The 21,997-nt window shown below is 45.8% G+C and overlaps 1 protein-coding gene across 6 annotated transcripts in view; it reads left to right on the top strand.

Moving 5' to 3' along the window:
* Positions 1 to 21,997, top strand: part of EML4 (EMAP like 4) — a 351,793-nt gene that overhangs the window by 199,306 nt on the left and 130,490 nt on the right. The window lies entirely within an intron of this gene.

Raw genomic sequence — 21,997 nt, forward strand, 5'->3', positions numbered from 1 at the left:
GTTAGTGTTCCGTTTGTACAAATGTCATGTACACTATAGACAGTGTTTAATTATATACAGTACTGTACATGTACTCTACCATTCAAAAGTTCTAGAGCACTCCCTATTTCCCAGTTTTTGTTTGAAATTGTCATTTTAATAACGCAACGTCCATTGAAATAAAGGCATTAAATAAATTAACGATTGGAGATAAAAATAAATGATATATATATATATTTATTTATTTTTTTATAATATTTTACACACACACACACACACACACACACACACACACACACACACACACACACACACACACACACACACACACACACACACACACACACACGTATTTGGACAGCCACAGATTGTGCAAGTTGATAAGCTTAAAAAGATGAGTGAGGTCTGTAATTTCCATCATAGGTACACTTCAACTGTGAGAGACTGAATCTGAAAAAAAAAAACTAGGAAATCACATTGTATGATTTTTAAATAATTTATTTGTATATTCTTGCGGAAAATAAATATTTGAACAATCAGAAAGTTTGACTCAATACTTTGTAGTATAACCTCGGTTGGCAATTGCAGAGGTCAAACGTTTCCTGTAGTTCTTGACCAGGTTTGCATACACTGTAGCAGGTATTTTGGCCCACTCTTCCATGCAGATCTTCTCTAGATCTGTCATGTTTTGGGGCGGTCACCGGGCAACACGGACTTTCAACTCCCTCCACAGATTTTCTGTTTGGTTGAGGTCTGGAGACTGGCTAGGCCACTCCAGGACCTCAAAATGCTTCTTACGGAGCCACTACAGGACCTCAAAATGCTTCTTACGGAGCCACTCCTTAGTTGCCCGGGCGGTGTGTTTGGGGTCATTGTCATGCTGGAAGACCCAGCCACGTTCCATCTTCAATGCTCTTACTGAGGGAAGGAGGTTTTTGCCCCAAATCTCAGGATACATGGCCCCATTCATACTCTCCTTAATACGGATCAGTCGTCCTGTCCCCTTTGCAGAAAAGCAGCCCCAAAGCATGATGATTCCACCCCATGCTTCACAATGGGTATGGTGTTCTTGGGATGCTATTCATCATTCTTCTCCCTCCAAACACGCGAGTGGAATTTATACCAAAAAGTTTGATTTTGCTCTCATCTGACCACATTACATTCTCCCAATCCTCCTCTGGATCATCCAGATGGTCACTGGCAAACTTTAGATGGGCCTGGACATGTGCTGGCTTAAGCAGGTTGACCTTTTCGGGCCCTGCAGGATTTCAATCCATGACGACGTAGTGTGTTACTAATGGTAACCTTTGTGACTGTGGTCCCAGCTCTCTTGAGGTCATTGACCAGGGCCCCCCGTGTAGTTCTGGGCTGATTCCTCACCGTTCTCAAGATCATTGATACCCCACTAGGTGAGATCTTGCATGGAGCCCCAGGTCGAGAGAGATTGTCAGTGATCTTGTATTTCTTCCATTTTTTTATAATTGCGCCAACAGTTGATCTCTTCTTACCAAGCTGCTTGCCTATTGTCTAATAGCTCATCCCAGCCTTGTGCAGCTCTACAATTTTGTACTTGGTTTCCTTAGACAGCTCTCTGGTCTTGGCCATGGTGGAGAGGTAGCAGTCTGACTGAGGGTGTGGACAGGTGTCTTTTATACAGATAACCAGTTCAAACAGGCGCCATTAATACAGGTAACGAGTGGAGGATAGAAGAGCTTCTTAAAGAAGAAGTAACAGGTCTGTGAGAGCCAGAAATCTTGTGGCTTGGTAGGTGTCCAAATATTTGATTTCCACAAGAATATACAAGTAAATTTTTTAAAAATCATACAATGTGATTTCCTGGGGGTTTTTCAGATTCTGTCTCACGGTTGAAGTGTACCTATGATGGAATTTTTTTTAAGCATATCAACTTGCACAATCTGCTATCAAAATACTTTTTTGCCCCACTATGTATGTGTGTATATATATGTGTGTGTGTATATGTGTATATATATATATATATATATATATATATATATATATATATATATATATATATATATATATATATATATATTTCTCTGACGTCCTAGTGGATGCTGGGAACTCCGTAAGGACCATGGGAATAGCGGCTCCGCAGGAGACTGGGCACAAAAGTAAAGCTTTAGGACTACCTGGTGTGCACTGGCTCCTCCCCCTATGACCCTCCTCCAAGCCTCAGTTAGATTTTTGTGCCCGGCCGAGAAGGGTGCACACTAGGGGCTCTCCTGAGCTTCTTAGTGAAAGTTTAGTTTTAGGTTTTTTATTTTCAGTGAGACCTGCTGGCAACAGGCTCACTGCATCGAGGGACTAAGGGGAGAAGAAGCGAACTCACCTGCGTGCAGAGTGGATTGGGCTTCTTAGGCTACTGGACACCATTAGCTCCAGAGGGACCGAACACAGGCCCAGCCTCGGAGCTCGGTCCCAGAGCCGCGCCGCCGGCCCCCTTACAGAGCCAGAAGCAAGAAGAGGTCCGGAAAAATCGGCGGCAGAAGACATCAGTCTTCAACAAGGTAGCGCACAGCACTGCAGCTGTGCGCCATTGTTACTCAGGCACACTTCACACTTCGGTCACTGAGGGTGCAGGGCGCTAGGGGGGGGCGCCCTGAGCAGCAATGTAAACACCTTGGCTGGCATAAATACACCACATATAACCCCCAGGGCTATATGGATGTATTTTAACCCCTGCCAGAACTCACCAAAAAGCGGGAGAAAAGGCCGCCGAGAAGGGGGCGGAGCCTATCTCCTCAGCACACGGGCGCCATTTTCCATCACAGCTCCGCTGGAAGGACGTCTCCCTGACTCTCCCCTGCAGTCCTGCACTACAGAAAAGGGTAAAAAAGAGAGGGGGGCACTAATTTGGCGCAGTTTTGATACTAACAGCAGCTATAAAGGGAAAAGCACATTTTATAGTGGTATTCCTGTCTATATATAGCGCTCTGGTGTGTGCTGGCATACTCTCCCTCTGTCTCCCCAAAGGGCTAGTGGGGTCCTGTCCTCTATCAGAGCATTCCCTGTGTGTGTGCGGTGTGTCGGTACGATTGTGTCGACATGTTTGAGGAAGAAAATGAGATGGAGGCGGAGCAATTGCCTATTATAGAGTTGTCACCCCCTAGGGAGTCGACACCTGAGTGGATGAGCTTATGGAAGGAATTGCGTGACAGTGTCAGCTCTTTACGACAGACAGTTGACGACATGAGACAGCCGGCTACTCAGCTTGTGCCTGTCCAGGGGTCTCAAACGCCATCAGGCGCTTTAAAACGCCCGTTACCTCAAATGGCAGACACAGACACGGATACTGACTCCAGTGTCGATGATGAGGAGACAAACGTGACTTCCACTAGGGCCACACGTTACATGATTGAAGCAATGAAAAATGTATTGCATTTCTCTGATAATACAAGTACCACTAAAAAGGGTATTATGTTTGGTGAGAAAAAACTGCCTGTAGTTTTTCCTGTATCCGAGGAATTAAATGAAGTGTGTGATGAGGCGTGGGTTTCCCCCGATAAAAAACTGATAATTCCTAAAAGGTTATTGGCATCGTACCCTTTCCCGCCAGAGGATAGGGCACGTTGGGAAACACCCCCTAGGGTGGATAAAGCGCTCACACGCTTGTCTAAACAGGTAGCACTACCCTCTCCTGATACGGCCGCCCTAAAGGAACCTGCCGATAGAAAGCTGGAGAATATCCTAAAATGTATATACACTCACACGGGTGTTATACTGCGACCAGCAATCGCCTCAGCCTGGATGTGCAGTGCGGGCCTGGCGTGGTCGGATTCCCTGACTGAAAATATTGATACCCTAGATAGGGACAGTATATTACTGACTATAGAGCATTTGAAGGATGCATTTCTATATATGCGTGATGCACAGAGGGATATTTGCCGACTGGCATCAAGAGTTAGCGCGCTGTCCATTTCTGCAAGAAGAGGTTTATGGACGCGGCAGTGGTCAGGTGATGCGGATTCTAAAAGGCACATGGAAGTATTGCCTTATAAGGGGGAGGAGTTATTTGGGGTAGGTCTATCAGACCTGGTAGCCACTGCAACTGCTGGAAAATCCACATTTTTACCCCAGGTAGCTTCTCAACCTAAGAAGACGCCGTATTATCAGGCGCAGTCCTTTCGGCCCCATAAGGGCAAGCGGGCAAAAGGCGCCTCATTTCTGCCCCGTGGCAGAGGGAGAGGAAAAAGGCTGCAACAAACAGCCAGTTCCCAGGAACAAAAGCCCTCTCCCGCCTCCGCAAAGTCCTCAGCGTGACGCTGGGGCTTTACAAGCGGACCCAGGCACGGTGGGGGCCCGTCTCAAGAAGTTCAGTGCGCAGTGGGCCCACTCGCAAGTGGACCCCTGGATCCTTCAGGTGGTATCTCTGGGGTACAAATTGGAATTCGAGACGTCTCCCCCTCGCCGTTTTCTAAAGTCTGCTTTACCGACGTCTCCCTCAGACAGGGAGGCAGTATTGGAAGCCATTCACAAGCTATATTCCCAGCAGGTGATAATCAAGGTACCCCTCCTACAACAGGGAAAGGGGTACTATTCCACACTATTTGTGGTACCGAAGCCGGACGGCTCGGTGAGACCAATTTTAAACCTAAAATCCTTGAACGCTTACATACAAAGGTTCAAATTCAAGATGGAGTCACTCAGAGCAGTGATTGCAAACCTGGAAGAAGGGGACTATATGGTGTCTCTGGACATCAAAGATGCTTACCTACATGTCCAAATTTACCCTTCTCACCAAGGGTACCTCAGGTTTGTGGTACAGAACTGTCACTATCAGTTTCAGACGCTGCCGTTTGGATTGTCCACGGCACCCCGGGTCTTTACCAAGGTAATGGCCGAAATGATGATACTCCTTCGAAGGAAGGGAGTTTTAGTTATCCCTTACTTGGACGATCTCCTAATAAGGGCAAGATCCAGGGAACAGTTGGAAGTCGGAGTAGCACTATCTCAGATAGTGCTGCGCCAGCACGGTTGGATTCTCAATATTCCAAAATCGCAGCTGATCCCGACGACACGACTTCTATTCCTAGGGATGATCCTGGACACAGTCCAGAAAAAGGTGTTTCTCCCGGAGGAGAAAGCCAGGGAGTTATCCGAGCTAGTCAGAAATCTCCTAAAACCAGGCCAAGTCTCAGTGCATCAATGCACAAGGGTCCTGGGAAAGATGGTGGCTTCTTACGAAGCAATCCCATTTGGCAGATTCCACGCAAGAACCTTCCAGTGGGATCTGCTAGACAAATGGTCCGGGTCGCATCTTCAGATGCATCAGCGGATAATCTTGTCACCAAGGACAAGGGTGTCTCTCTCCTGTGGTGGTTGCAGAGTGCTCATCTTCTAGAGGGCCGCAGATTCGGCATTCAGGACTGGGTCCTGGTGACCACGGATGCCAGCCTGAGAGGCTGGGGAGCAGTCACACAGGGAAGAAATTTCCAGGGCTTGTGGTCAAGCCTGGAGACATCACTTCACATAAATATCCTGGAGCTAAGGGCCATCTACAATGCTCTAAGCCTAGCAAGACCTCTGCTTCAAGGTCAGCCGGTGCTGATCCAGTCAGACAACATCACGGCAGTCGCCCACGTAAACAGACAGGGCGGCACAAGAAGCAGGAGGGCAATGGCAGAAGTTGCAAGGATTCTTCGCTGGGCGGAAAATCATGTGATAGCACTGTCAGCAGTGTTCATTCCGGGAGTGGACAACTGGGAAGCAGACTTCCTCAGCAGACACGACCTCCACCCGGGAGAGTGGGGACTTCACCCAGAAGTCTTCCACATGATTGTGAACCGTTGGGAAAAACCAAAGGTGGACATGATGGCGTCCCGCCTCAACAAAAAACTAGACAGGTATTGCGCCAGGTCAAGGGACCCTCAGGCAATAGCTGTGGACGCTCTGGTAACATTGTGGGTGTACCAGTCAGTGTATGTGTTCCCTCCTCTGCCTCTCATACCCAAGGTACTGAGAATCATAAGAAGGAGAGGAGTAAGGACTATACTCGTGGCTCCGGATTGGCCAAGAAGGACTTGGTACCCGGAACTTCAAGAGATGCTCACAGAGGACCCGTGGCCTCTACCTCTAAGAAAGGACCTGCTCCAGCAGGGACCCTGTCTGTTCCAAGACTTACCGCGGCTGCGTTTGACGGCATGGCGGTTGAACGCCGGATCCTGAAGGAAAAAGGCATTCCGGATGAAGTCATCCCTACCCTGATCAAAGCCAGGAAGGATGTAACCGTACAGCATTATCACCGTATTTGGCGTAAATATGTTGCGTGGTGCGAGGCCAGGAAGGCCCCTACAGAGGAATTTCAACTGGGTCGTTTCCTGCATTTCCTGCAAACAGGACTGTCTATGGGCCTAAAATTAGGGTCCATTAAGGTTCAAATTTCGGCCCTGTCGATTTTCTTCCAGAAAGAACTGGCTTCAGTTCCTGAAGTTCAGACGTTTGTCAAGGGGGTACTGCATATACAGCCTCCTTTTGTGCCTCCAGTGGCACCTTGGGATCTCAATGTAGTTTTGGGGTTCCTAAAATCACATTGGTTTGAACCACTCACCACTGTGGACTTAAAATATCTCACATGGAAAGTGGTGATGCTGTTGGCCCTGGCTTCAGCCAGGCGTGTCTCAGAATTGGCGGCTTTATCCTATAAAAGCCCTTACCTAATTTTTCATACGGACAGGGCAGAATTGAGGACTCGTCCTCAATTTCTCCCTAAGGTGGTTTCAGCGTTTCACTTGAACCAGCCTATTGTGGTATATTCCCCATGGTCCTTACGGAGTTCCCAGCATCCACTAGGACATCAGAGAAAATAAGAATTTACTTACCGATAATTCTATTTCTCGTAGTCCGTAGTGGATGCTGGGCGCCCATCCCAAGTGCGGATTGTCTGCAATACTTGTACATAGTTATTGTTACAAAAATCGGGTTATTATTGTTGTGAGCCATCTTTTCAGAGGCTCCTCTGTTATCATGCTGTTAACTGGGTTCAGATCACAGGTTGTACGGTGTGATTGGTGTGGCTGGTATGAGTCTTACCCGTGATTCAAAATCCTTCCTTATTGTGTACGCTCGTCCGGGCACAGTATCCTAACTGAGGCTTGGAGGAGGGTCATAGGGGGAGGAGCCAGTGCACACCAGGTAGTCCTAAAGCTTTACTTTTGTGCCCAGTCTCCTGCGGAGCCGCTATTCCCATGGTCCTTACGGAGTTCCCAGCATCCACTACGGACTACGAGAAATAGAATTATCGGTAAGTAAATTCTTATTATATATATATATATATATATATGTGTGTGTGTGTATGTATATATGTGTGTGTGTGTGTGTGTGTATATATATATATATATATATATATATATATATATATATATATATATATATAATTAAAAAAGTATGTGAACCCTTTGGACTTTCCTGGATTTATGCATAAATTGGTCATAAAATGTGTTCTGATCTTCATCCTAAGTCACGACAATAGACAAACACAGTCTGCTGAAAATAATACCACACAAACACTAATTATTTGTTCTCATGTTTTTATTGAACACACCATGTAAACGTTTACAGTGCAGGGTGGACAAAGTATGCGAACCCTTGGATTTAATAACTGTTTGACTCTCCTTTGGCAGCAATAAACTCAACCAAACGTTTCCTATAGATGCATATCAGGCCTGCACAACGGTCGGGAGTTTTGGACCATTCCTCTTTACAAAACTGTTTCAGTTCAGCAATATTCTTGGGTTGTCTGGTGTGAATCGCTCTCTTGAGGTCATGCCACAGCATCTCAATCGGGTTGAGGTCAGGACTCTGACTGGGCCACTCCAGAAGGCATATTTTCTTCTGTTGAAGCCATTCTGTTGTTGATCTACCTCTGTGCTTTGGGTCGTTGTCCTGTTGCATCACCCATCTTCTGTTGAGCTTCAGTTGGTGGACAAATGGCTTTAAGTTCTCCTGCAAAATGTCTTGATAAACTTGGGAAATCATTTTTCCATCGATGATAGCAATCTGTCCAGGCCCTGTGGCAGCAAAGCAGCCCCAAACCATGATGCCCCCTCCACCATACTTCACAGTTGGGATGAGGTTTTGATGATGGTGTGCTGTGCTTTTTTTTTCTCCACACATAGTGTTGTGTGTTCCTTCCAAACAACTCAACTTTGGTTTTATCTGTCCACAGAATATTTTGCCAGTAGTGATGTGGAACATTCAGGTACTTTTTTGCAAACTTCGAACGTGCAGCAATGGTTTTTTTTGGACAGCAGTGGCTTCCTCCGTGGTATCCTCCCATGAACGCCATTCTTGTTCACTGTTTTACATATTAGATTAGATATTAGATTCGTCAACAGAGAAGTTAGCATGTGCCAGAGATTTCTGTAAGTCTTTAGCTGACACTCTAGGATTCTTCTTCACCTCTTTGAGCATTCTGTGCTGTGCTCTTGCAGTCATCTTTACAGAACGCCCACTCCTAGGAAAAGTAGCAACAGTGCTGAATTTTCTCCATTTATAGACAATTTGTCTTACCATTGACTGATGAACATCAAGGCTTTTAGAGCTACAGATGGGTCCATGGTTATCTTGACTAGTTTTCTGCGCCTAGGCACAACATGACTTATTAGCATAAACCCTTCATCTATTGTTCTCAGTTGCAATACAATGCAGAGAACAATACAGCAGCGGATTAAGTCATTACAGCAGGGGATTTAAGGGCCATATACACGTGAGAGATGTGTGCTGAGCGACCCGCTCAGCACACATCTCTCCTGCCACTCAGCACAGCACGATGTGTGCTGAGCGATGTGGGGGAGACCGGGGGACCGCTCATTTCACCCAGCGGGTGAAATGAGCGACGTGCTAGATTGGCCTGCAGGCATGCTCAAACTAGCACCGGCGATAGGGATGTGCGGGGCCGCGCATCGCTATCGCTGAGAGGGGTACACACGAGTGATCTGTGCTTAATATCTAAGCAATCTAGTCAGATTGCTTAGATTTTAAGCATGGATCTCTCCGTGAGTACCCCCCTTAAGTCCAACTAGCCAGTCTCAGTAAATCCTATTAAAGGTCAAGATAAACGAGGACCCATCTGTACTTTTGTAACCCTTTCCAGCTTTATGCAAGTCAACAATTCTTAATCGTAGGTCTTCTGAGAGCTCTTTTCTGCAAGGCATGGTTCACATCAGGCAATGCTTCTTGAGAATTGCAAACTCAAAACTGGTGTGTGTTGGTTAGAGCTGCCCTGCCCTATAATAAACGGGTGTGGTTCATCAAATCGACAGTATCTAGGTCGACCACTATAGGTCGACAGTCACTAGGTCGACATGGATGGAAGGTCGACAGGGGTTCTAGGTCGACGTGCTAGGTCGACAGGTCTAAAGGTCGACATGAGGATTTTTTTTGTGTGTGTGTCGTTTTCTAAGTAGAGTGACCGGGATACCAAATTAGTGCACCGCGTCCCCTCGCATGGCTCGCTTCGCTCGCCATGCTTCGGGCATGGTGCCTTCGCTCCGCTACCGCTTCGCTCAAACACTTTATCGTTCCAATCGTAGTCCACGTGGATCGTTAAGTATGAAAAAATTCAAAAAAAGAAAGAAAAACTCATGTCGACCTTTAGACCTGTCGACCTAGAAACCCTGTCAACCTTCCATCCATGTCGACCTAGTGACTGTCGACCTATAGTGGTCGACCTAAACATTGTCGACCTAGATACTGTCGATCTTCAGACCGGATCCCCTAACCAACACCTCCAGTCTCGTCTCATTGATTGGACTCCAGGTTGGCTGACTCCAATTAGCTCTTGGAGAAGTCATTAGCCTAGGAATTCACATACTTTGTCCACCCTGCACTGTGAATGTTTACATGGTGTGTTCAATAAAAACATGAGAACATATAATTGTTTGTGTGGTATTAGATTCAGCAGACTGTTTGTCTATTGTTGTGACTTAGATGAAGATCAGAACACATTTTATGACCAATGTATGCACAAATCCGGTAAACTCCAAAGGGTTCACATACTTGTTCTTGCAGCTATGTATATATGTGTGTGTATATATATATATATATATATATATATATATATATATATATATATATATATATATATATATATACACACACACACACACACACACACACACACACACACACACACACACACACACACACACACACACACACACACACACACACACACACACACACTAAGAATAATAATTAGGACTGACCATATGTAATGTCAGACAATACACTCTATTCTTGCAAAGCCTCTGGTGGATGTTTCTTTAAAATTCCTTCCTGTGTAGTGCCTTAAGTATCTTTCTAAAAAATACACAAAAAATAGTGGTAGGATTTTGCGTCCCACCACCTGTGATCTGGACCCAGCCTCAACCAAGCTTCTAATAGGTTGTATGGATATAATTGGTCCTGTCTTTACAAAAATTGTTCAATGCTCTTTGCAGACAGGCATTTTTCCTGGACCCCTAAAGGAAGCAATTGTTAGACCGCTTCTTAAAAAACCTAATTTAGATCCCGACTGCATGACCAACTACAGACCGGTATCAAACCTTCCTTTCCTAGGAAAGGTTATTGAGAAAGTCGTTGCAAATCAACTGGAAACCCGCCTGACAACCCATGATATTTATGATCCATTTCAATCAGGATTCAGGAGAAGACATAGCACTGAAACAGCCCTGGTGTGTGTGTTAAATGATCTTCTGATGGCAAAAGACAGAGGTCACTGTTCAATATTAATCCTTCTGGATCTCTCGGCAGCATTTGATACCGTGGACCATGGGCTTCTGATTGAGCGACTGATACATTTCTGTGGTCTGGATGGCACAGTTCTAAGCTGGTTCAAATCATTTCTCACAGGCAGGTCACAGAGAGTATCATCTGGATTATACTCATCACCACCAGTGCCATTGCCATGTGGTGTCCCACAAGGTTCTATACTATCCCCCATGCTTTTTGCAGTATACATGCTCCCATTGGGCGAAATAATCAGGCGCCATGGCCTGGTCTACCACTGCTATGCAGATGATACACAACTGTACCTGTCCTTTGCTCCGGGCACTGATAACCCAATAGCAACCCTAAATGGCTGTCTAGCTGAACTACTGGAGTGGATGAGCGCCAGTTGGCTGCGACTGAACCCGGATAAAACAGAGGTCCTTATGATACGACCGCAACATCAAAGGACAAGACTGCAGCATAGCCAACCAACTGGACTTACACTCGGGGATTCAGAATTACAGACCAGTGATCGTGTGCGGAATCTTGGCGTTGTCCTGGATGGTGGCTTGACACTTAAACATCAGATATCAGCCACAATCAAATCCTCATTCTTTCACCTGAGGAACATAGCCAGAATCAAGCACTTAATTTCCTCAGATGATATACCAAAAGTCATACATGCATTTGTATCATCTCGTTTAGACTACTGTAATGCCCTCTACCTTGGTCTACCAGCAAAAGAATTGCAGCGCTTACAGCTGGTGCAAAACACAGCTGCCAGGCTATTAACCAACCAGCCCCGTTCTAGCCACATAACACCCATCCTCTACTCCCTTCACTGGCTGCCTGTACGATGGCGAATCATCTTCAAGATTGGCTTACTGAGTTTTAAAGCATTACATGACCAAGGCCCAAGGTACCTGAAACGGCTTCTGACCCCATACTGCCCCACTCGATTACTGCGATCTGTAGATGAAGGACTTTTAGCAGTACCTAGAATCTACCGTAATTCATCTGGGGGTCGAGCTTTTAGTCATGCGGCTCCGACTCTATGGAACTCACTTCCCCGCACAGTGCGAGAGGCCCCAACTATAGAATCCTTCAAAAGTAGACTCAAGACTTTTCTGTTTACTCAAGCATTTCCATAATGTCCCTTTTAGTATCTTCATGCTTCTGTATTTTATGAAAATGTACTTCATTATTTTCTGTACTATATTATGCGATGTATCTGTTAAGCGCCTTGGGTCCTATTGGAGAAAGAGCGCTATATAAATAAAATTATTATTATTATTATTAGGCTCAAAGAGCAGTGGACTAGCTATGGAAGTGGGTGTTCTGAAGTGGGTAAACCTTTTTAATGCATCTGATCCTTTGATATAATTGAAATTGTGGCATCTACAAAGTTGTTACTGTGTATTTGGTTGAAATACAAGTTTGTCTACTCTTCACATTTTTATTTTTATTATTATTATTATTATATATATATATATATATATTTTTTTTTTTTTTTTTTTTAAATACGGCAGTCAACTGGGGAGGTAGAACTCCAAAACCTGTATTTGACCTCAACGTTTCAAGCCAGTAACAAGCATGGCGGTTTACATTTCTCTGACGTCCTAGTGGATGCTGGGAACTCCGTAAGGACCATGGGGAATAGCGGCTCCGCAGGAGACTGGGCACAACTAAAGAAAGCTTTAGGTCACCTGGTGTGCACTGGCTCCTCCCACTATGACCCTCCTCCAAGCCTCAGTTAGATTTTGTGCCCGGCCGAGGTTGGATGCACACTAGGGGCTCTCCTGAGCTTCTAGAAAGAAAGTATAGAATTAGGTTTTTTATTTTCAGTGAGACCTGCTGGCAACAGGCTCACTGCAGCGAGGGACTAAGGGGAGAAGAAGCGAACCTGCCTGCTTGCAGCCAGCTTGGGCTTCTTAGGCTACTGGACACCATTAGCTCCAGAGGGATCGACCGCAGGCCCAGCCTTGGTGTTCGGTCCTGGAGCCGCGCCGCCGTCCCCCTTACAGAGCCAGAAGCAAGAAGAGGTCCGGAAAATCGGCGGCAGAAGACATCAGTCTTCACCAAGGTAGCGCACAGCACTGCAGCTGTGCGCCAATGCTCCTCATACACACTTCACACTCCGGTCACTGAGGGTGCAGGGCGCTTGGGGGGGGCGCCCTGAGCAGCAATAAAAACACCTTGGCTGTCAAAAATACCACAATATATAGCCCCAGAGGCTATATATGTGGTAAATACCCCTGCCAGAATCCAGAAAAAAGCGGGAGAAAAGTCCGCGAAAAAGGGGCGGAGCTATCTCCCTCAGACACACTGGCGCCATTTTCTCTTCACAGTGCAGCTGGAAGAAAGCTCCCCAGGCTCTCCCCTGTAGTTTTCAGGCTCAAAGGGTTAAAAAGAGAGGGGGGGCACTAAATTTAGGCGCAATATTATATATACAAGCAGCTATTGGGGAAATTTCACTCAGTTATAGTGTTAATCCCCACATTATATAGCGCTCTGGTGTGTGCTGGCATACTCTCTCTCTGTCTCCCCAAAGGGCTTTGTGGGGTCCTGTCCTCAGTCAGAGCATTCCCTGTGTGTGTGCGGTGTGTCGGTACGGCTGTGTCGACATGTTTAATGAGGAGGCTTATATGGTGACGGAGCAGATGCCGATACATGTGATGTTGCCCCCTGTGGGGCCGACACCAGAGTGGATGGTTAGGTGAAAGGTATTAACCGACAGTGTCAACTCCTTACATAAAAGGGTGGATGACGTAACAGCTGTGGGACAGCCGGCTTCTCAGTCCGCGCCTGCCCAGGCGTCTCAAAGGCCATCAGGGGCTCAAAAACGCCCGCTCACTCAGATGGCAGACACAGATGTCGACACGGAGTCTGACTCCAGTGTCGACAAGGTTGAGACATATACACAATCCCCTAGGAACATCCGTGACTTGATCCCGGCAATAAAAAATGTGTTACACATTTCTGACATTAACCCACGTACCTCTAAAACTGGGTTTTATGTTTGGGGAGAAAAAGCAGGCAGTGTTTTGTTCCCCCATCAGATGAATGAATGAAGTGTGTGAAAAGCGTGGGTTCCCCCTGATAAGAAACTGGTAATTTCTAAAAAGTTACTGATGGCGTACCCTTTCCCGCCAGAGGATAAGTTACGCTGGGAGATATCCCCTAGGGTGGATAAGGCGCTCACACGGTTGTCAAAAAAGGTGGCACTGCCGTTTTAGGAACGGCCACTTTGAAGGTACCTGTTGATAAAAAGCAGGAGGCTATCCTGAAGTCTGTATTTACACACTCAGGTACTAGACTGAGACCTGCAGATCGTGCTGCTGCAGCGTGGTCGGTGACCCTGTCAAACATGAGAACATATTAAAGACGTCGTCTTATATATGAGGGATGCACAGAGGGATATTTTGCCGGCTGGCATCCAAAATGAATGTAATGTCCATTCTGTCAGGAGGGTATTAGAGACCTGTCACTGGACAGGTGATGCTGACTTTAAAAGGCGCATAGAGATTCTGCCTTATAAGGGTGAGGAATTATTTGGGGATGGTCTCTGGGACCTCGTATCCATTACCTCAGGTTTCCTCACAGACTAAGAAAGCACTGTATTATCAGGTACAGTCCTTTCGGCTTCAGAAAAGCAAGCGGGTCAAAGGCGCTTCCTTTCTGTCCAGAGACATGGGAAGAGGGAAAAAGCTGCATCAGTCAGCCTGTTCCCAGAATCAAAATTCTTCTCTCGCTTCCTCTGAGTCCACAGCATGACGCGGGGGCTCCACAGGTGTAGCCAGGTACGTTGGGGGGCCGTCTCAAAAATTTCAGCGATCAGTGGGCTCGCTCACAGGTGGATCCCTGTTTCATTCAAGTAGTATTTCAGGGGTACAAGCTGGAATTCGAGATGTCTCCCCCCCGCCGTTTCCTCAAATATGCCTTGCCGACAACTCCCTCAGGCAGGGAGGCTGCGCTAGAGGCAATTAATAAGCTGTATTCCCAGCAGGTAATACTCAAGGTGCCCCTACTTCAACAAGGACGGGGTTACTATTCCACACGGTTTGGGGTACCGAAACCGCATGGTTCGGTGTGACCCATTTTATATTTAAAATCCTTGAACACATACATAAAAAAATTCAAGTTCAAGATGGAATCGCTCAGGGCGGTTATTGCAAGCCTGGACGAGGGGGATTACATGGGATCCCGGGACATCAAGGATGCTTACCTGCATGTCCCCATTTACCATCCTCGCCAGGAGTACCTCAGATTTGTGTTACAGGATTACCATTACCAAGTCCAGACACTGCCGTTTGGACTGTACATGGCACCGAGGGTGTTTACCAAGGTAATGGCCGAAATGATGATACTCCTTCGAAAAAAGGGAGTTTTAATTATCCCGTACTTGGACAATCTCCTTATAAGGGCAAGGTCCAAGGAGCAGTTGCTAGTCGGGGTAGCACTGTTTTGGAAAGTGCTACAACAGCACGGTTGGATTCTAAACAGTCCAAAGTCACAGCTGGTTCCTACGACACGTCTACTGTTTCCTGGGGATGGTTCTGGACACAGAACAGAAATAAGTGTTTCTCCCGGAGGAGAAAGCCAAGGAGCTGTCATCTCTAGTCAGAGACCTCCTGAAGCCAAAACAGGTATCGGTGCATCATTGCACGCGAGTCCTGGGAAAAATGGTAGCTTCCTACGAAGCAATCCCATTCGGCAGGTTCCATGCAAGAACTTTTCAGTGGGACCTGTTGGACAAGTGGTCCGGATCACAGCTTCAGATGCATCGGCTGATAACCCTGTCTTCAAGGACCAGGGTATCTCTACTGTGGTGGCTGCAGAGTGCCTATCTTCAAGAGGGCCGCAGGTTCGGCATACAGGACTAGGTCCTAGTGACCATGGATGCCAGCCTTTGAGGCTGGGGTGCAGTCACACAGGGAAGAAACTTCCAGGGACTTTGGTCAAGTCAGGTGACTTCCCTACACATAAATATTCTGGAACTGAGGGCCATTTACAATGCCCTGAGTCAGGCAAGGCCTCTGCTTCAAAACCAGCCGGTACTGATCCAATCAGACAACATCACGGCAGTCGCCCATGTAAACCAACGGGGCGGCACAAGAAGCAGGATGGCGATGGCAGAAGCCACAAGGATTCTCCGATGGGCGGAAAATCATGTGTTAACACTGTCAGCAGTGTTCATTCCCGGAGTGGACGACTGGGAAGCAGATCTTCTCAGCAGACACGACCTCCACCCGGGAGAGTGGGGATTTCATCCAGAAGTCTTCCAAAGGATTGTACACCATTGGGAAAGGCCACAGGTGGACATGATGGCGTCCCGCCTCAACAAAAAGCTATAAAAGATATTGCGCCAGGTCAAAGGACCCTCAGGCGATAGCTGTGGACGCTCTGGTAACACCGTGGGTGTACCAGTCGGTTTATGTGTTCACCCCTCTGCCTCTCATACAAAAGGTACTGAGAATAATAGGAAGGCGAGGAATAAGAACGATACTCGTGGTTCCGGATTGGCCAAGAAGAGCTTGGTACCCAGAACTTCAAGAAATTATATCAGAGGACCCATGGCCTCTGCCGCTCAGACAGGACCTACGGCAGCAGGGGCCCTGTCTGTTCCAAGACTTACCGCGGCTACGTTTTGACGGCATGGCGGTTGAACGCCGGACCCTAAAGGAAAAGGGCTTTCCGGTTGAAGTCATTCCTACGCTGATTCAAGCCAGGAAAGATGTAACTGCAAAACATTATCACCGCATATGGCGAAAATATGTTGCTTGGTGTGAGGCCAAAAAGGCCCCAACAGAGGAATTTCAACTAGGTCGATTTCTGCATTTCCTACAAGCAGGAGTGTCTATGGGCCTAAAATTAGGCTCCATTAAGGTACAGATCTCGGCTCTGTCGATTTTCTTCCAGAAAGAACTAGCTTCAGTACCTGAAGTTCAGACATTGTAAAAGGAGTGCTGCATATTCAGCCCCCGGTTGTGCCTCCAGTGGCACCTTGGGTTCTCAACGTGGTGTTGAGTTTCTTAAAATCACATTGGTGTGAGCCACTAAAAACCGTGGAACTCAAATATCTCACGCGGAAAGTGGTCATGTTATTGGCCTTGGCTTCGGCCAGGCGTGTATCAGAATTGGCGGCTTTGTCATATAAAAGTCCTTATCTGATTTTCCATATGGATAGGGCAGAATTGAGGACTCGTCCCCAGTTTCTCCCTAAGGTGATATCAGCTTTTCACTTGAACCAACCTATTGTAGTGCCTGCGGCTACTAGGGACTTGGAGGATTCCAAGTTACTGGACGTAGTCAGGGCCTTGAAAAATTATGTTTCCAGGACGGCTAGAGTCAGGAGAACTGACTCGCTGTTTATCCTGTATGCACCCAGCAAACTGGGTGCTCCTGCTTCTAAGCAGACTATTGCTCGCTGGATGTGTAGCACAATTCAGCTGGCGCATTCTGCGGCTGGACTACCGCAGCCAAAATCTGTAAAAGCCCATTCCACAAGGAAGGTGGGCTCATCTTGGGCAGCTGCCCGAGGGATTTTACTCACCGGTAAATCTATTTCTCGTAGTCCGTAGTGGATGCTGGGCGCCCATCCCAAGTGCGGATTGTCTGCAATACTTGTATATAGTTATTGCCTAACTAAAGGGTTATTGTTGAGCCATCTGTTGAGAGGCTCAGTTATATTCATACTGTTAACTGGGTATAGTATCACGAGTTATACGGTGTGGCTGGTATGAGTCTTACCCGGGATTCAAAATCCTTCCTTATTATGCCAGCTCGTCCGGGCACAGTGTCCTAACTGAGGCTTGGAGGAGGGTCATAGTGGGAGGAGCCAGTGCACACCAGGTGACCTAAAGCCTTCTTTAGTTGTGCCCAGTCTCCTGCGGAGCCGCTATTCCCCATGGTCCTTACGGAGTTCCCAGCATCCACTACGGACTACGAGAAATAGATTTACCGGTGAGTAAAATCTTATTTTTAACATGACAGAGATTTGATCAACTGCAGCAATATTTGTTTTCTTTTAAAGAACCCATATGTTCTGTTTCATGGGGTTGTATGTTAGTGTGTGTTTCTATACTGATGCCATTAAAGTAAGAATATGTTGGCACTTTTTTTTATGAATTAAATGATTGATTAACCTGTTCCTTCAAAAATATGTTCTGGTTTCTGATACTTTGTAATCTGCTGCTGAGCCTAAGCAGTTAGTAGTTCCCACTTTAGAATAGACGCTGTTTCATCCTTTGCTTGCATCATCATATTTGAAGAGTTTCAGTTGTTCTAAAAGAAAGACTTCGTTTTATATTTGGAGATACAGATGTCTCTGCAGTATTTGTTTCCTGTATGGTCCTATTTTTGTTCAGTCTAAATTTCCTTTTCCTTTCCAGCTTTATTCCCTTTAGGCTGTAGTGTCTGGATGGGAAATACTGTCCATGCATTCGCACATTGAGCATAAATATTTTGGCTACGGATGTCATATTGATTCAAAACATAAAAAAATAGCCACCATGAAAAGCAGCAGGGAAAACAGAAGAAACGTCCTTTTCTTGCAGATTGTAATGTTTTTATTTTGTTAAGATAAACTGATCATGTTTCCAATTGATTTTATCACATGCTAGATCTTGTGGCAGTGATAAGGGTAATACTAATAGTGTTGTATCTTGCTATAATTGTTGTTTTTTTAGTTTGTTATACTGAACAGTTTGCAGTGATTACTTCTGTCTTAACTGCATCCTGTTAGTATGGTCGGAGATTTCTGCACGCACAGGCCAGTAGTGAATATACTCCGTACTCTCTTACCAACATATAGATAAGAATCTGGTTATTATAATGCTTGTTTTGGGGTCACAGAAGCTGCAGTATGAGACAAATTCCCTCTTTTTTTTTTTTTTCTTCTGTGTGTGGGGCCAGCTTAACACCAGCCTATAGGATTACGGCAGGCGTGAGAGCTGTCACGGTTGATTTGAACTACAGTGAGCATTATGTTATTATGCTTTGCATAGTGATGTGCATGGTGATTATGGAAGAGTGTCTGTTGGAGAGCGGAACTGATTTTATGTGATGCACATAAAGCTGTAATACTGGACATAGTACACAGTTGAGTAAATGTCTTTATTCCTGTTATGCTAGACAGACTTGTTTATAGAGATTCAGTATGATTAACCGGCGAGCGGGATGCCGGCTGTCAATATACCAACAGCGGCATTCCGGCTGCCAGTATGCCGGCAGCAGGGCGAGCGCAAAGAGTACCCTTGTGTGCACACTGCGTTCGCCAAATATTTCCACTCTATGGGGGTCATGGACACGAGTGGGAACAGTCCTGTAGCGCCGGTATTCCGGCTAGTGGCATTGCCGGATGCTGGGATTCCAGCATCTGTATCCTGACCGCTAGGATACCGGCAAATTAAACTGCTCATGCTGCCTTGCGGTAGGTTAAGTAAAGCTTCTAAAAATTAAGTGTTGGTGTTGCCCAAAGCGGCCAATCAGATTCTAGCTATCATTTCTCTTTTGCAAGGTAGAAATTAATAGAATCTAATTGGTTACTATGGGCACCACCAGCCCTTTCAATTTTTAGAAGCTTTAATAAATTTACCCCCATGTTCCATCTCAAAACTTACCATGACCTCGAACTGTGCAAACTCCCATCCATCCAAGCTGCACCTTCTGATTCATGACCCCAGAATCTATATCTCTCTTTGAAGTTAACATCTATTTATTCCTCCCTCCTGTCGTCCCAATTTTTTTTACTATTTAGCAGTTTGTTTCCTATACTTTGATCTGCCTTTTCTCCATAGGTGATTTCAATATTCCTATTAATACCCACACTGTCTCTGCTGCCACTAACAAAAAACAGACATGACAAAAACTATGTTCTCAAACATTGGGGCAGATGTATTAACCTGGAGAAGGCATAAGGAAGTGATAAACCAGTGATAAAGCAGTGTTAAGTGGAAGGTGGTAATGCGCCAGCCAATCAGCGCCTAACTGTTAATTTACATATGGGAGCTGATTGGCTGGTGTTTATCACCTTGCATTTATCACTGGTTTATCACTTCCTTATGCCTTCTCCAGGTTAATACACCTGCCCCATTGTCCTTAAGACCCCAACTTGGCCATATTTTACAGATCTCCTCACAAAATCACAAGTGAATTAATTGTCTCCCCTTGTGAATCTCTTAAAATGTATCAGTGATTAACACATCTGGGCATGTGCTCGGTGACCTAGAAAACATGAACGGTCTGGTGTCCTGAAAACAGTTTGAGAGCCTATGTTCTGTACGGTCTAGCATAATGTGGATTATAGTAGGCATTCTAACCCCACATCTACAAACCCGCCATCTTGCATACAGACTAGGGGAGGAGTTAATGCCCCGATAATTGGTGCACCTCCATACTCTGCAAGTTGACTGCTGACAGTTGGTAGGATCGGGCAAGTTTGATAAATCAAATGGTCCAGAACATTTTCATCTGTTTTAAACCATCATCGTTGAGAACAGTCATTACATCTGCTAATATGAACGATTTATTGTTTAGTGTATGGCTAGGTTAGTTGGGAATTGGTGTTGAAAATTTATGAACTGCCATGCATTTTATTAGTAATTGATCGGGGCACATTGGTAGCCCAAATACAGTATCTGATCTAAACTTGGTCATGTAAACAAATAATATAAGACATGGGGATACAAGTGTTATGACAAATGTTGGTCAGTGGTGTTCAGTAGAACTATGTAGCCACCTATGGAGAAAAAAAGAGCAAAGGTGGCTGTACAATGCCTCCATCAACACCCTCCGCAACCAGACAAGGTGGTGAACGATGTATTTTCCTGTGCACGGCTCTCCGAATGCTGAGGTACAGCAGGAAGAGGTAGACTGAATGCAGACATTGGAGATAGCAAAAGCAGTCAGAGAATATTGAGACTGACAGGTAGAAAAGAGACACCAAAAATATAGAGTAATCAGAGTGGAAGTCTGTTTTCTTATGCTCGCTTTCAGGTTTCCAGATCTGAAACGAGAGTAGGGTTATACCAACTAGAACATAATACATAGACATGGCTGCAGAGTACATAACTGGGAAATGCATGATGGGTTAGGTGGAAGCAGACCAGACTGGAGAGATTACAGTTTAAAAGTGGACAAAAGGCCGTAAATCATCGGTCTTCAACTTGTGTCCCTCCAGCTGCTGTGAAAATGCACATCCCAGCATGCCATGACAGAGTTTTTCTATTAAAGTTTGCTATAATTGAGGCAGGGATGTGTAGTTCCACAGCAGCTGGAGGGCCGCAGGTTGAAGACCCATGCCATAAACAAGCATACAAAATATTCAGACAGAGAGAGAGATTCAGCAATGATGATGCAGATTTTAGCATGAGCACAATTTCAGGCAGTGAAAGGTATGTGACTGATGGCATAGAAAAGCATACCCTGCAACACTGCTGTGCCGAAAACCAGTACAAATCCAGAAAGGGGGCGTCGCCCCACGTCACTCCCATAGGAATGAATAGGATTGGGAGACGCAAAAACCCGGTACAAAGCCCTTTTTGACCGGTACACACCGTTAAAAGTACCGTACTGTATCAGCTAAAAAGGTACAGTTGGAGGGTATGGCATGCCATAGACAGATTATTCTAGCAAAAGAGTCTGTTTCCAACATTACAATGTCCCTCTGTCTGACTATTGAGGTTATCAGAGGGATGAATTTGAAGAATGCAGCAAATGTAGAGGAAAAGCACCAAGTAGAGAGAGATGATGACTTAGAAAGTGCAAATAAGCAAGAGTGTGAAAGTGTTGATGAGAGAGACGGTTATAATACAGAGATCAAAAAGTAAAACAAGACAGACAATCAAGTGTTCTAACTGAAGGTTTAGACCGATAACAACCTACTGGACCTAGAGTACAGTGACCCGACTAAATTGATGATAGACAAGTGGTATTATTGTTAGATACATAAATACTTCAAGAATTGTGACAAACTCCTAAACCTTTTATGCCCTACACACATGCCGATTTTTTGAAAGATATGAACGATCTCGTTCATAAATGAACGAGAACTCGTTCATATCTTTAAGTGTGGAGGCTCCAGCGATGAACGATGCGCGGCCCCGCGCTCGTTCATCGCTGGTCCCCCGTCGGCTGCGCATGCAGGCCAATATGGACGATCTCGTCCATATTTGCCTGCACGTCTATGGAGCCGGGTGACGGGGGGAGTGAAGAAACTTAACTCCCCCCGTCACTGCCCCCCCGCCGCCGGGTCGGCCGTATCGGCCGTCGGGCACCTCGGCGGCAC

This window comes from Pseudophryne corroboree, chromosome 4 (genome assembly GCF_028390025.1).
Source record: "Pseudophryne corroboree isolate aPseCor3 chromosome 4, aPseCor3.hap2, whole genome shotgun sequence".
Lineage (NCBI taxonomy): Eukaryota > Metazoa > Chordata > Amphibia > Anura > Myobatrachidae > Pseudophryne > Pseudophryne corroboree.